The sequence below is a fragment of the Mustela nivalis genome (assembly GCF_964662115.1).
Source record: "Mustela nivalis genome assembly, chromosome: 2".
Lineage (NCBI taxonomy): Eukaryota > Metazoa > Chordata > Mammalia > Carnivora > Mustelidae > Mustela > Mustela nivalis.
Genome location: NC_139021.1, coordinates 112224733 through 112238483, shown reverse-complemented (window position 1 = coordinate 112238483; position 13751 = coordinate 112224733). Strand labels below are relative to the sequence as shown.

Here is a 13751-nt window from a genome sequence, read left to right as displayed (position 1 = left end):
ATTTCTCCCAGGATGGAGCTAGAGTCTTGTACCCCATGCACAGTGAGGAACACAGCAGTGAGTGCCACGGTGATGTGGAGAGCGCTGTCTTTCCCTAAGCAACAAAGCCAGAAGTTTTGCCAGGTGTTAAGGTGTACTATCTGCCTAGAAAATACTGAGATTTCTTGAGGGGAAGGTTTTTTGGGGGCATTTTGAAAATGTTAATGTGCCCCCGAAATTTCCAAAGAGTACTCTAAAATAAGTATTATTCTTTGATTGTGTTACCGTGTGTGTACTTGATGAAAACCGGTAGCTGGCTAACCCGAGAAGTCGTCATCATATACTGAAGGGAAGTGGTATTTCCAGTCCTCTCATGACCTGCTTCATAGTCTTAGGAAAAGAGGTCAGTTTTTCTGGGAGTGGACAGATTTGTTTGCTAGAGATAATTGCAACAGTCTTAACTTTTCTTTTGCAAGCTACAAACATGTTTGACCATTTCTAAAGTATTTGTCTTCACCACATTGAACTACACCTTTTTTGTTTGTTTGGCATTACAACCAGCAGACTTGTAGAGTGCTTTACTCGGTATTTTGAGTTAGAGGGTAATCAAAGGTTCTTGTAGTAGTCTAACTTTTTCTGACCAAGCTGTGCTTTTACATGTGCCCTCTTTTCCCCTCTTCCGCACACACCCACACACATACCTCCCCTGTGTGAGAGTTGGCTAAATGCTTATGATCATGAGAACCAGCCATGTAAGGAGCACTTGGGATAGTCTTTCACACCATACTCAGGGATACAAGTAAAACCCAAGGATGCTTAAACAGTTTAAGTTAGATCCAGGAGAAGTTTTCATAAAGAAAAAGTGAAGACATGTTTTAATTTATCATTGGGAAAATACTGTATTCCTTACAATCTGAAAATATTGTCAGTTCTCTTGCTCTGTAAAGGTGAAGAGAGACTTAGTAAACTGGCAAGGCCCAAGGGATAGTGTTGTGAAATAGGGGTCAGAGTGAAAAGATAGCAAGAGAAGTGTTTATAAAAATAAAATACAGTATACTGTAGAATGTGAACATCCCTCCATTATCAGCAGAAATGCTTCAGGCACACAGCACTCTTCTCTTATGGGTTTGAATCTCCCCCAGGTGGAAGTTAACAGGCTAACAGAATAGAGTTCTGTGTGTACTGTTAAGGGTATCCTCAGTAAAATTGTTATGCTTAGCTAATACATTATATCGAGATTCCGAGTTAAGTAATTTGGCCAAAATTGATCACTTTTAGCATCTTGGAGTCAAAATAAATCATTGAGATCTGTCGTGCTTAGTTCATGATTAATCAATATACCCAGACCATTTTTGGATGAATTAGTCACAGCTGTCATCTAAAGCAGTATCCTAAATGTGCTCCTACCATTACTTCTGTATATATTTAAAAAGGCAAAAAGAAATTTAGGAGCAGATGCTGTTAATGAAGCTCTGTCCCATTTGCACGGTTTCATTTGTATTTTATGTTGAAACAGTGTTAGAAAGTTAGATTAAATAGATAAAGATTATGGGCATAAGATTTTGAGCCTTTTTTGGCAGGAATTTTTCTTACTTTAAAAATGATAAAACGGAGGCCCAGAAAGGTGAAGTGCTTTGATTAAGATGATTCGAACAGTTAATGATAGCATTTAGAGTAAAATTTGAGTACCCTGAACGTTGTTGAATCCTGGAACTGCAAAAGAATTTTGCGGCTGTTCAGAATTAATCTCTATGGGGACAAGCTGTCCCCAAATGGGCCTATTTTGACAAGGCTCCTCAGTTTATACCCTTTTTTACTGATGCTTAGGAATTTGGTGGCCCCTGACCTAAGTACAGATAAAGGCAGCTTGAAGTTGTTAGTCTTATAAATATAATGCTGAAGGTTTCCTTTAAATATTTGAAATTTAATTGTCTAACAATTTTCAGACATATCAGACGTTTACCTAATGGTTAGGGTGCTAGGGAAATAATCTGTTTTTAGCCTTTAATAAGTATAGTTTCATCATGAGAAATGAGCTAAGCTGAACATGGTAAAGCTGTTGTCATTCAACTGTGGAATTCTTCCAGGGAAGTAAGTATCTTATAGTAAATATAATTATCCAGAGTAGTTTTATTCTTGAAACACCTGCTAAAAATTTATCTTCTTGCCAGTATTTCCTTTTAGGTTGAATGTATAGATTCGTATTTTTGTAACTATGAACCATTATTACGGGAGATACATATATTTTGTCAGTTTTTCAGCTTATATAGCATTAATTTTACTAAAACTGTCTTTAATGTGACTTTGCCTGTATCCTTAATTTCAGTTGTAGGGAAACATTAAGAAGGAAGTTTTGTTCTGGTGACATTTATATGGGAGGATATGGTTTCTTCTCTTCCCTCCTTCCTCCCCCCTCCCCCCTTTCTCCCTCTCCCTCCCCCCCTCTTTGTTATGGAGAAAGAAGACCCAGTTGGCATGTTTTAGTGAAGAATTTGTGGACTTGGCAGGGACTCTCCTCAAACTAATCTGGTGCAGAGTTGTCATTCCCTCAGCTTCCCTCAGTGGACTTGGTGCAAATTAAATGGCAAAGCGGTGGGTGCCTGCTGACCCTACAGTGTGCCGTTGTGTTAGTGATGCCCAAATGGTGCTTGAGGCTTTGAGTGTTGCCGAGAATTCAAAGTACAACTGATACCTCCTCTAAAGAAACGTATTTCCCAGAGCAGGATAACTGCTTGATGGAAACAAGAGTCCTTCTTTTATTCAATAATTGAGAAGAAACCTGTGTTACACTTCCCTAAGAGTAATTCCTTTGGAGATTTGGTCCTTTTTCTTCATGAGTGAAACAGGCTCTCAGCAGCTCCCTGTCCTGCCCCCCCCCCCCCTGGAGAGCCTGGTGCAGGTTAAATCCCAGGGCAAGTGCCTGTCTAGTCCTGTGCTTCACACTGTCTGCACTTAACACTTAATGTACCGGAATGAGAATAAACTCACAGCATTTATTGTAAGCTATGAATAAGTGTTAAAGCATCCTACTAATACTGGTAAGTATGTATTTTGGAAAGAGTCCCCAAATTTCTGAGTTCAGAAGCAAACTTTAGTTACATGACAAACCCATCCACAATTTCTGCTACTCCTCTCTCTTTCTGTTGCTTTCCCCCTTCTAGAATGGTGGCAGGCAAAGTACACATTAATCTTTATTTTCTTTGATTAATCTTTTAGGAAAAAATATTTGAGCTTTTGATTTCTTTTTTTGTTTTGCTTTCAAAGCAATTATTAGAGACAAAATTTATATATATTATGATCTCTGTACATGAGTTCATTAGCTTATCTGTAATGAAGACTTAAACTTTCTAGAAATAATAAGTATTAACTTTATTCTAAGTGATCCCATGAAGAGGAAATTTTCTGGTTTCTCTGAGGAGTGAATTTTTATGTCCTGATTGTATAGTCAGCTTACATTTTTCTAGCTACTAAATTTCTCCATATGATAACATAAAAAAATTTTCTAGTTTTCCCCTTCACTTAAACTCTAATTGTTCTCATTTTCAGTAAAAACAAAACAAAAAGAACTCCTAACACAATATTCTTATTTTTTTTTAACATACTAATTCTTTTGGGCTAAACTGTGTTCCTCTAATACATGGTATTTAAGCTTGTCATACAATCTATACATTCATAAAATTATAAGGTTTTTATACCTTGAAGGATTTTAGCAATGATTTAGTTAAGGCCTGTTCTAATATAAATGATCAAATAAATCTGTAAAGATCAGTCTCTCCTAGGTCATTTCATCTGTCTGTGTAATGTTATTCAAAACTATCTCCTAACCTCAAATCTAGTATTCTTTCTACAGTACTGTGTTCTTCTGTCCAGATTATACTTCTGTATCATTTTGATCCCCAAAGTAGAAATAGAAACTTAAAAAAGAAAAAAAGAAGTAGCTATATTATAACATATTAGAATTCTCTCAATATCTACTCACAGAAGCCCAACTCAAAGAGTGTAAACCCAAGGAGACCTTTATATTGACTTATATAACCTTAAAAGCTCTGGCCTGGACTTAGATGCTTAATAGGTGTTGGTAATCTTTCTCTCAGCTCTCTCCTTTGCTCTGTATGTGCTTTCTTTTCAGGCATTCTCCTTGCAAATAATAGCAAGGTATGACTCCTGGCGACTCTGGTGTTACATCCTGGCTACTTTAGCAACTAGAGGAGGAAGAGAGCTACAGTTTGAGTGAATATTCCTAGATTAGGTTCTGATTTACCTGGATTAGGGCATGTACCCATCCCTGAACTGAACATTCTGGCGAGAGGCTTGGGACATGTATCTGATGCTGAAGAATAGATCCCATCCCATCTCCATCGGACTGCAGGGGGAGTGTGATAGCTTTCCCAAAGGGGAAGGGGTGCTGTGCAGAGAGACCTGTGCCCCTTGTCTGGTTCATACTATTCGCAGAGATCTGTGATTCGTGCAGCACTGTTGTTGATAGGTTACTCAAAAGTAGTTCCATGGAGCTGGAGCTCTGTGATACTCTAAACTTTGTGGAGGCTCTTCATGGTTGGGAAAAATAGTGCTCAAACAGGTCACAACTTCTTTGTGTGCTCTTAGTGAAACCCAGGACATCGGAAGATGAAGTTCTAGGCTCAGAGTCACATTTAGGTTCAGGTCCAGGTTTTTTGAACAGGATAATCATGTGCCCCAGGACTGTTTTCTCACCCTTGAAATAGAGGTGACAGTGTTTGTCTTACAAAGTGTGGTGGTATTAGGGTCATATGTACAATGCCCAGCACTTAGCTTCATAACAAAACTCCTGCCACATGGCGTCATCGCAATAGTAACCATTCCTAAAGAGCTATATTCCTTCCTTTGTTGAGTTACTTTCCTGTGACGACCTTGTGAGGATTCTGAAACATACTTTTTCAAGCTTCCAGAAAACACTGTTATTTTAAAATACGACATTATTTCTGAGTTTAAAAGTGCCAGTGGAAAGTTTACTGAAGTAGAAAATTACTTTTTTGACTGAGGAATCTAGATTGTGACTTCATCTTAGAGAAGATGATCTGAAGGTACTGATGCACAGAATATGAGCAAAACATTACGTAGCTTGTGTTGTGGTATCCCGGTGGAATTCTGGCCTGGAAGTACCATGATAATATCCTAGGTTTGAAAGATGTGTTTAATCTCTACTTCTTCTAAGTTTCTGTTCTTTAAGAGATTAATTATATACAAGAGACTTACGTAAAACAGCTCAGGTTAGAAAAATAAGCGGTTCATTAAAGATACATCAGGCAAATGTAAATTTCAAGAGCAGATGACAGGATATCATTATCAGAGTGCATTTACAACAGAATGTGTAAAACTAGATCAGGAATGTCATTTATATTAACACAGGGTGCACTCCACAGTGAAGAGTTAGCAGGTATGAACTCTTACATGCTAAACATAACATCAAATACAGTAAGAAAAGCTGAAAGAAATGAAGAAAAAACTGATGGCAAAACAGCAATAATAGGAATCTTTAATATACTTAAAGATCAAGAAAGTACAAAATAAGAAGATGTGTAGATGGATTGAATAGTATAATAAAAAATGGCCCATAAGATCTGTCTTTTTTCTTTTTTTGTCATCCACACAATAGTTAACCAAGATTGATAATTCATTAGGCCAACTACAAAGAAAATCTCATCTCCAGGTAGAAATATATAAACCCCATTCCTTGATTATAATTCAGTACAGCGAGAGATTTTCTTAAATGTATAATTTTGATTTTTTTCCTTGTTTTTAAAGATTTTATTTATTTGTGTGAGAGAGAGAGAGTGTGCAAGAGGGGGAGGAGCAGAAGGAATCTCAAGCAGACTCTGCACTGAGCCTGGAGCCCCACGCAGGGCTGGATCTCATGACCATGAGATATGACCTGAGTCAAAACCCAGAGTTGGGTGCTTTAACTGACTGACTGAGCCACATAGGCACCTCCAGCTAGAGATTTTTTAAAAACGTTTAATCAAGTAAAATCAACTATTTGGAAATTTAAAACTAGTTACTTAAATAATTTGGGGTCAATTATATTTGGGAAATACAAATATATTTTAGAGATTACTAAGATAATAACTAATAGAGAGGAATTAATAAAGATGAAAATATAAGTTGTGAATTAGCAAACAGTAAACCTTTTGAACTAATCATTTCAAACATTGTATGAAATTGCCAATAAAAGCAATACATCTCTTTTAAAGTTCTTTTTGAGGAAAAAGAAAGGGGAAACACAAATTATACGTTAAGTATGAGAAAAGTGAAGAACTACACTGTGGAGGTAACTAAGAATTATTTAGGTCCCCGCTAATGAATTTGACTATTTCAATGGGAAATAAGCAATTTTCAGTGAACATCATTGCTTCAAGGTGAAATCCAAAATTTGAACAGACCATCCCAAAATGAAAATGTGTAGAAGCCCTCAACATGTACCTAATCTGAATTCTGTTTCAGGTGGTGCTATCAAACTGGAAATACGGAATAATTCTGTTACTTGAGTTGGTCTAGGTGTTAGAAGATAGGTAAAACTTCCCAGATGACTGCTTGCAGATCAGTGTCCTTAATCTGGTAAAGATAGCATACTTTAAAAAGCAGCAAGTATAGCATGGGAGAAATGAAGTACTTTGGTTTGACCAAAAATAAAAGCACATTCAGGGGAGTTGTGTGAGGTAAGAGCGGAAAAGTGGTTGGGCTGTATTTTTATGTTGTTAATGGATTTATATAATCTGTGATAAGTTTTCTTATTTGGATAGTCACTGGGAAACCATTAAGCATTTTAAATTGTTAGTGTGATTCATCTGACACTTTCATAAAGTTAATTAAAGAGTAGGTGTAAAAATAGAAGAATAGATCAATCAGAGGCTGGTATTCATTTGACTATTACAGAATTGCAGGAGGTGATTGAACTAGAATGGCCACAGAAAGCTAGAACTGCTATTTTGAGAGGTATGTCACAAAGTCTGGATTTTGACTCTGAATAGATGTGTAGAAGTCTACTAAGAGTATCCTAAAGGAACTGAACCACTGGTGTGCTTTCCGTGTTGTGTGGACAGTATGTCTGTGTGTGTGTGTCTGTCTGTCTGTCTGTCTGTGTCTCTCTGTATGTATGTACTGTGTGTAGATGCTGGGAAGTTGGCCTGGGCCTTTGCCTACAGTTCCGGGATTTCCTCATTCCTCTTTTATAGCCCTGTGTAGATCACTACTCCCTCTCAGATTGTTTCCTTGACTCTAGCAGGAAGAAGATGGCAGCGTCAGCAATTGGCTGTAAACTCTGGAGCTGGAGTATTAGGGTGAAACTTAGTTCCATTACTTACAAGAGTTGGGATCTTACCTCGTCTATAAAATGGTGTTACTGATAATACCCACTTCATGAGTACTAAATTATACTTAATGAAAGTACTTAGAACAATACAAAGAACATTGTGACAGTTCAATAAATAGTAGCAGTGGTGGTATTAGAAGAGGTTTTGAGCTTTGAGCACTGGGGAAAATAGTAAATATCATTAATAAAAATAACAGAGGTTGGTCCTGCAAAAATAGGAAAGCTTCAGTTTTTGGATATGTTGTGTTTAAAGTGCTTCTGAAATTTCCAGGTAGAAATGCCCAGCTAAGTATTAGAAGTTCTGGACTGGGAGTTGGGAATCAGGTATGGAGAGACACAGGTTTTGGAGTTAATGTTAATTGAACTACTAAGACAGAGAGGATTGACAAAGAGGGGCTCGCTCAGATCAGATTTTCAAGGTAGGCTTACTCTTAGGGAAAGAGGTTAGGTAGTTTTCTCTTACCCAGTAAGGTTAGGAGAAAACTTTCAAGAGTGTGTTCTAGGATAGAGGCAGAGAATTTTCAAAATGGCAATGAAAAATGATATAGGATGGGACTGAGAAAATAGTAGGAAATGACTGTTAGTGACACTTAAGAACTACTGACCATTAAGAAATCAGCCTTATGAAAACAGTTTCCTATGGGGTAAGGGGCAGAGGCTTACCTTTGAGAGTTATATAGAGAAGAAGGGTGACAATTTGAGAAAGATAAAAGATTTGGGGAGAGTGTGCATTTTTAGCCCATGAATGGCTTTGGATAAAAGGACAAGGGTTACCCGAGCTGTGTATTAGGAGGAGACAGGTGAAACAAAGACAAATGCCAGAGAGGGAATAATTAATAGAGCACTTACCAAAATGGAACCTAGGGAAACATGCAGTCAGTTTTATAAAATATCAGAGAATATGAGAAAATTTTAAGATGGGACAAGGGAATTCTGAGAGTGCCACACTGGGTGACCCCAAGGTTCCCAGTAGAGTAGGAGCTACATTCATTGAGGATGATGTCTAGGACAGGATAGAAAGGTGGGTTGAACAGAGTGCTGAAATCATCACTCAGTTTAAGAAGTGTGTTTTAGAAGAATGACGTATGGAATGATAGAGATTCAGAGTCATAGGTGAGACTGAGTAAAGGCAGTAGACCTTGGGAGGAACACGAAACATCTTTGCAGGCACTCCTCTAGGTCTGTGAACATCAGGGAATCGAAGAAGCAATGGTGGTCTTTTGCAATGATGGCCAGGAATGTGGTGTAAAGGCAACCCTGAAGAATGCCAAGTTTAGCTGAGATTACAATGTTTAAAAGTTACCTTTGGGAAAAAAAGGTCAAGAATACAAGTAATTTTCTTCACATTTAGAGTAGAAAAGAAGAATCGTTGGTGGTTGAGGGTGGATACTTTGGGGATATAGTTACAAACCAGTTAACTTAAATGTTCTTGGTTAATTTAAATGAAAATGGAAATATTAAAAACACATAGTTATTTTTTAATCTCTAAGAGCTTCGAAGTTCAGCCCTCTTTTCATATATGTAAAATAAATTTTTGAAGATCTTTAAAATGTTCATTTCTTAGATTTTAAATGAATCTAAGAGATTTATCTTTATAGTCAAAATGCTATAGGTAAAACATGCACGTAAACCATTGTTTTCAGCGTATGCATTCAGGAAATAATATATTTGAGGTGTTATAAATTGCATTGTCAATTTACTATGGACGTTGTATTCATTTTATTTCAACATCTACATTACAATATGGTTCATTGTACCATTAATTAAATTTGAGTAAGTGTGCATTGTGGCCATGAGAGATGTGACTAGATAGAAGGATACACTAATGCCCATGGTTAGTACATATTTGAGCCTTACAACTCAATTATTTCTGCTAATCTGACTGCATTGAATTTGAGCATGCTGCTAGGTAGGAATTGCAAAGTTAAGTTACAGAAGCTGAATTATGCATAATTTGATAGTAAAAGAGTTAATTAAGTTAAATTGTGCCTTTCAGTGTTTTTCTTTGAATTGTGTCAGTAATTTTGTTTAGCTCATATTTAACACACAAATTATTCGTCCATGTTTGACATCTAGTAGATTCATATGTTCTTCCTCTATCCTTTTGCCTTGCCCTTTGGTAAGAGTTATTAACTCACTATATAAAAAGCTGCATTATACATGTGCTGCTAATCACTTGCTACTTGAAAAAAATTAAATCTCTGAAAACATTTTAATTATTCATACAAACTTATACCAAGAAGTTAAATAGGAAGAAATCATCTATCATTGCATTGAATCCCAACAAATAACTTGACAGCTTGGTCGTCTTCTACACTCCCATTGATTTGATTTTTTGAATTTAATTTTATTTAGTTTTTAGACTAAATCATAAATTCACATGTTTCAAAAAAGCTTCCTTCCTACCCAGCCATCGTCCATCTGCTATATTCCCCCCACCTTGCTTTGCAGTTCTGTGTCTTATCTTGATAAATATGAATAAGTTGTTTACTGAAGTAACATTTAAGTAATGTAATACAATAAACCATTGTAAGTTTAAACACTTTTTATTAATAATGATTTTTAACATTAGTTTTTTATAGGAGCTTTTCACAGTAATAGTATTTTACTACTGTTTCTTTAATACAGAAAACCAAAATTCTAGTTCTTCCAAAATTATACTTCAAATGTAGATAGGATTTCTAAAACTGCTAATTAGGATTTGTGTAACATTTGTAGGTTTAGCATGCTTTTGTGTAACTACACTTAGTATTTACTCCTCATGAGAATCCCGTGAAGATAGGGTAGGTATTAATTGTCTTCATTTTCCTGAGGAAACCAATCAGAATTGATATTTTGACCATTAGCTTTTAAATTCTAGTCTTTGCACTGCAGCCAGAATCTTAAGTGATTTGTCCTTCTTTGAAATGGCTTTTATCCATTTTTTTGACATTCTAAATATTTTTTAATTGTAATGAAATCATGCTAATTTTTTGAAACAAACCTGAGAATACTAGAGTGAATACCTGTTTACCTGCCATTCTGTGTATCTGTCTTTAAATTCATATGAACGTACTTTATACTTTATTTAGAGGGAAGAAAAGCATTTATGTCCCGAGTGTTTAACAGATGGGGAGATTCAGATGCCAGTAATAACCTGAAAATATTACAAATTCTTTCTTCTCTTGAATATACTTCTAAGTTTTCTGCAAGTCACTTGTAACTGTCAGACATCTTCCTGTTACTATTTGCCTTCCGTTTCTGTTAAATGCCTGAATTTTCCTGAAGTTATATACATCCTAGGAAAGGAGACCTCAGCCCTCATTTATTCAGCAGCATTAATGAATTGCATGGCTGTACACACTAGATTTTTTTCTTTAGATAACTTTTTAAAAAAATAGAACATGAATTATATATATTTAGCATTTGTAATACTTAAATTTTCTCAAACATTATGTATATCCATGGTTTCTTCTACAGAGAGATGCATGTGGCTCGAGGACATTTCCTAAGTCCCTCTGTTAGAGAATTCTTGCATACATTTATCCCAGCCACATATTCCTGTTCTTACTGGGGGTCTCAGGGCATCATTTTTTTCTGCTGCTATTTCTGTCTCTTAAAGGCACTATGCCTTTATGTGTTCTGCTGATTCTGATATGTTTTTGCCTAAAAAATAAGTAACCAAGCTTTTGAGGAGTTGTGTGTTCAATAAAAGTCCATAAATTTCCTACGTCTCGGGAGCACAGCTGTATTGCAGGTGCCTTTGATATGTATTTTGGAACTGCTGAGGCCTTATCTTACTGGGTTCATGGGTTGGAGCATTGTGGTGACCATTGAATAAATGAGGGGATTATGATAATTTTAAGGGAAAAGGTTATTCTGATATTTCCTTTGTACTGATGTTGCTCTGATTTACTCTTGTTGAACTAGATTTAAATATTAATCATTTAAGGTCAAATATCTAATGTATATATGGTCTTCAGTGGATACAACCCAGTTACAACCCAGTTATCGTAACAATTTAGTAAAATAAGTGTAATGGAATTTTTCTTTTGAATTTGGCTTTTCTTTTTCTTTTCTTTTTTTTTTTTTTTTTTTTTTTTTTTTTCTGTCCACCAGGGAGTAACTATTGCCAGTCAGAGGCGCTATGTGTATTATTATAGCTACCTGTTAAAGAATCATCTGGATTATAGACCAGTGGCACTGTTGTTTCACAAGATGATGTGAAACTATTCCAATGTTCAGTGGCGGAACTTGCAGTAAGTGCTCTAAATTCTCATCCCTCCATGTACTGGAACATTTTTCTGGACATACCTAGAGGTTTACATAGAAATCTAGAAAGAAATTTACCACACTTAAAATGTACATAGGGGTATATATTTCTGAGGTATCCAAACTAAGTAGCTCCGTTGTTCAGCTTATTGGGCTAAGGAGGCCAGCAGCCATGGGTTTTAATGTCTTAGAAGCCAAATTGTATTTATGAAAGAAACATTCTTTGCTGCATCTACCAAATGCAGCTTAAACTGTGACCAGATGACTAAAAAACCTATCCCAGTAGAGATCCAGCATCCGAGTAGCAGTGGGATTCATTAGTTCCCTGTGTGGGGGCAGGGACCAGTTCCTTCCTATCTTAGGAAGATTAGATATTGGTAGTAATGGTGACAGGGACAATAGAAAGGAAAGGTAAAAATTATAAGACGTGGCGACCTGCTGAAATATGTTGAGTGAATAGGGTTGAGTCAGAGTGTGTGGAGCATTAGAGACAACCTGGGATTAAATCCAAGATCCAGTGACAGTTTTGTTAGCTCTCTCATTGCTAGATTGTATAACCTCAGGCACACTCTACCTGTCTTTATGTTTGCTTGTCAATAAAATGAAGACATTTCGAAATCTGAAAATTTCTAAGTATGTACTAAACAGAGTTCATGTCGGTGATGTCTGCCTCCCATTGATTTCTCTTACCCTAGCCTCTGTGAGCCTCCCTCAGTGATCCTGATCCTGGTCTGCTTCTCTGCTAGTCTTGGCTGGTGTTCTTAGACTGAAAGGAGCCTTAATACTGAATACCCAGACCCAAGCAGTTAGTCAAGAGAGAATGCGTGGGTGGAAGTATTATCCAGCCCAGTAAAAGATCAGACTGTTGCTGCTTTTTTTCTGTAACTGCCTTGGCAGTGATCAGTCATGTTTTCATGTTTAAGAAATATGTTTCATTTATTTAGAGAGCAGTTCTGTAGTTTGTAGATAAGCAACTACTACAGTATTTCTTTGAATACCTCTAATAATATTTCAGTGCAGTTTTGTAATTTGTTAGTGGTTTTAGTTTTTAGTTTTAAGTTTTGCTTCTTGAAAATACTTATGTAGTTAAAAAATTTCTTTTTTTTTCATTTTTTTATTAATTTTTTATTTTTATAAACATATATTTTTATCCCCAGGGGTACAGGTCTGTGAATCACCAGGTTTACACACTTCACAGCACTCACCAAAGCACATACCCTCCCCAATGTCCATAATCCCACCCCCTTCTCCCAAATCCCCTCCCCCCATCAACCCTCAGTTTGTTTTGTGAGATTAAGAGTCACTTATGGTTTGTCTCCCTCCCAATCCCATCTTGTTTCATTTATTCTTCTCCTACCCACTTAAGCCTCCATGTTCCATCACCAGTTCCTCATATCAGGGAGATCATATGATAGTTGTCTTTCTCTGCTTGACTTATTTCGCTAAGCATGATACGCTCTAGTTCCATCCATGTTGTCGCAAATGGCAAGATTTCATTTCTTTTGATGGCTGCATAGTATTCCATTGTGTATATATATACCACATCTTCTTGATACATTCATCTGTTGATGGACTTTTAGGTTCTTTCCATAGTTTGGCTATTGTGGACATTGCTGCTATAAACATTCGGGTGCACGTGCCCCTTTGGATCACTACGTTTGTATCTTTAGGGTAAATACCCAATAGTGCAATTGCTGGGTCATACGGCAGTTCTATTTTCAACATTTTGAGGAACCTCCATGCTGTTTTCCAGAGTGGCTGCACCAGCTTGCATTCCCACCAACAGTGTAGGAGGGTTCCCCTTTCTCCGCATCCTCGCCAGCATCTGTCATTTCCTGACTTGTTGATTTTAGCCATTCTGACTGGTGTGAGGTGATATCTCATTGTGGTTTTGATTTGTATTTCCCTGATGCCGAGTGATATGGAGCACTTTTTCATGTGTCTGTTGGCCATCTGGATGTCTTCTTTGCAGAAATGTCTGCTCATGTCCTCTGCCCATTTCTTGATTGGATTATTTGTTCTCTGGGTGTTGAGTTTGCTAAGTTCTTTATAGATTCTGGACACTAGTCCTTTATCTGATATGTCGTTTGCAAATATCTTCTCCCATTCTGTCAGTTGTCTTTTGATTTTGTTAACTGTTTCCTTTGCTGTGCAAAAGCTTTTGATCTTGATG

The 13751-nt window shown here is 36.7% G+C and overlaps 1 pseudogene across 1 annotated transcript in view; it reads left to right on the top strand.

Moving 5' to 3' along the window:
• Nucleotides 1-13751, top strand: part of LOC309859846 (phosphatidylinositol 3,4,5-trisphosphate 3-phosphatase and dual-specificity protein phosphatase PTEN-like) — a 107917-nt pseudogene that overhangs the window by 79456 nt on the left and 14710 nt on the right. Inside the window, exon 8 of the transcript XR_014316667.1 lies at nt 11426-11565. The product of XR_014316667.1 is annotated as a phosphatidylinositol 3,4,5-trisphosphate 3-phosphatase and dual-specificity protein phosphatase PTEN-like (transcript). The remainder of the gene's footprint in view (nt 1-11425; nt 11566-13751) is intronic.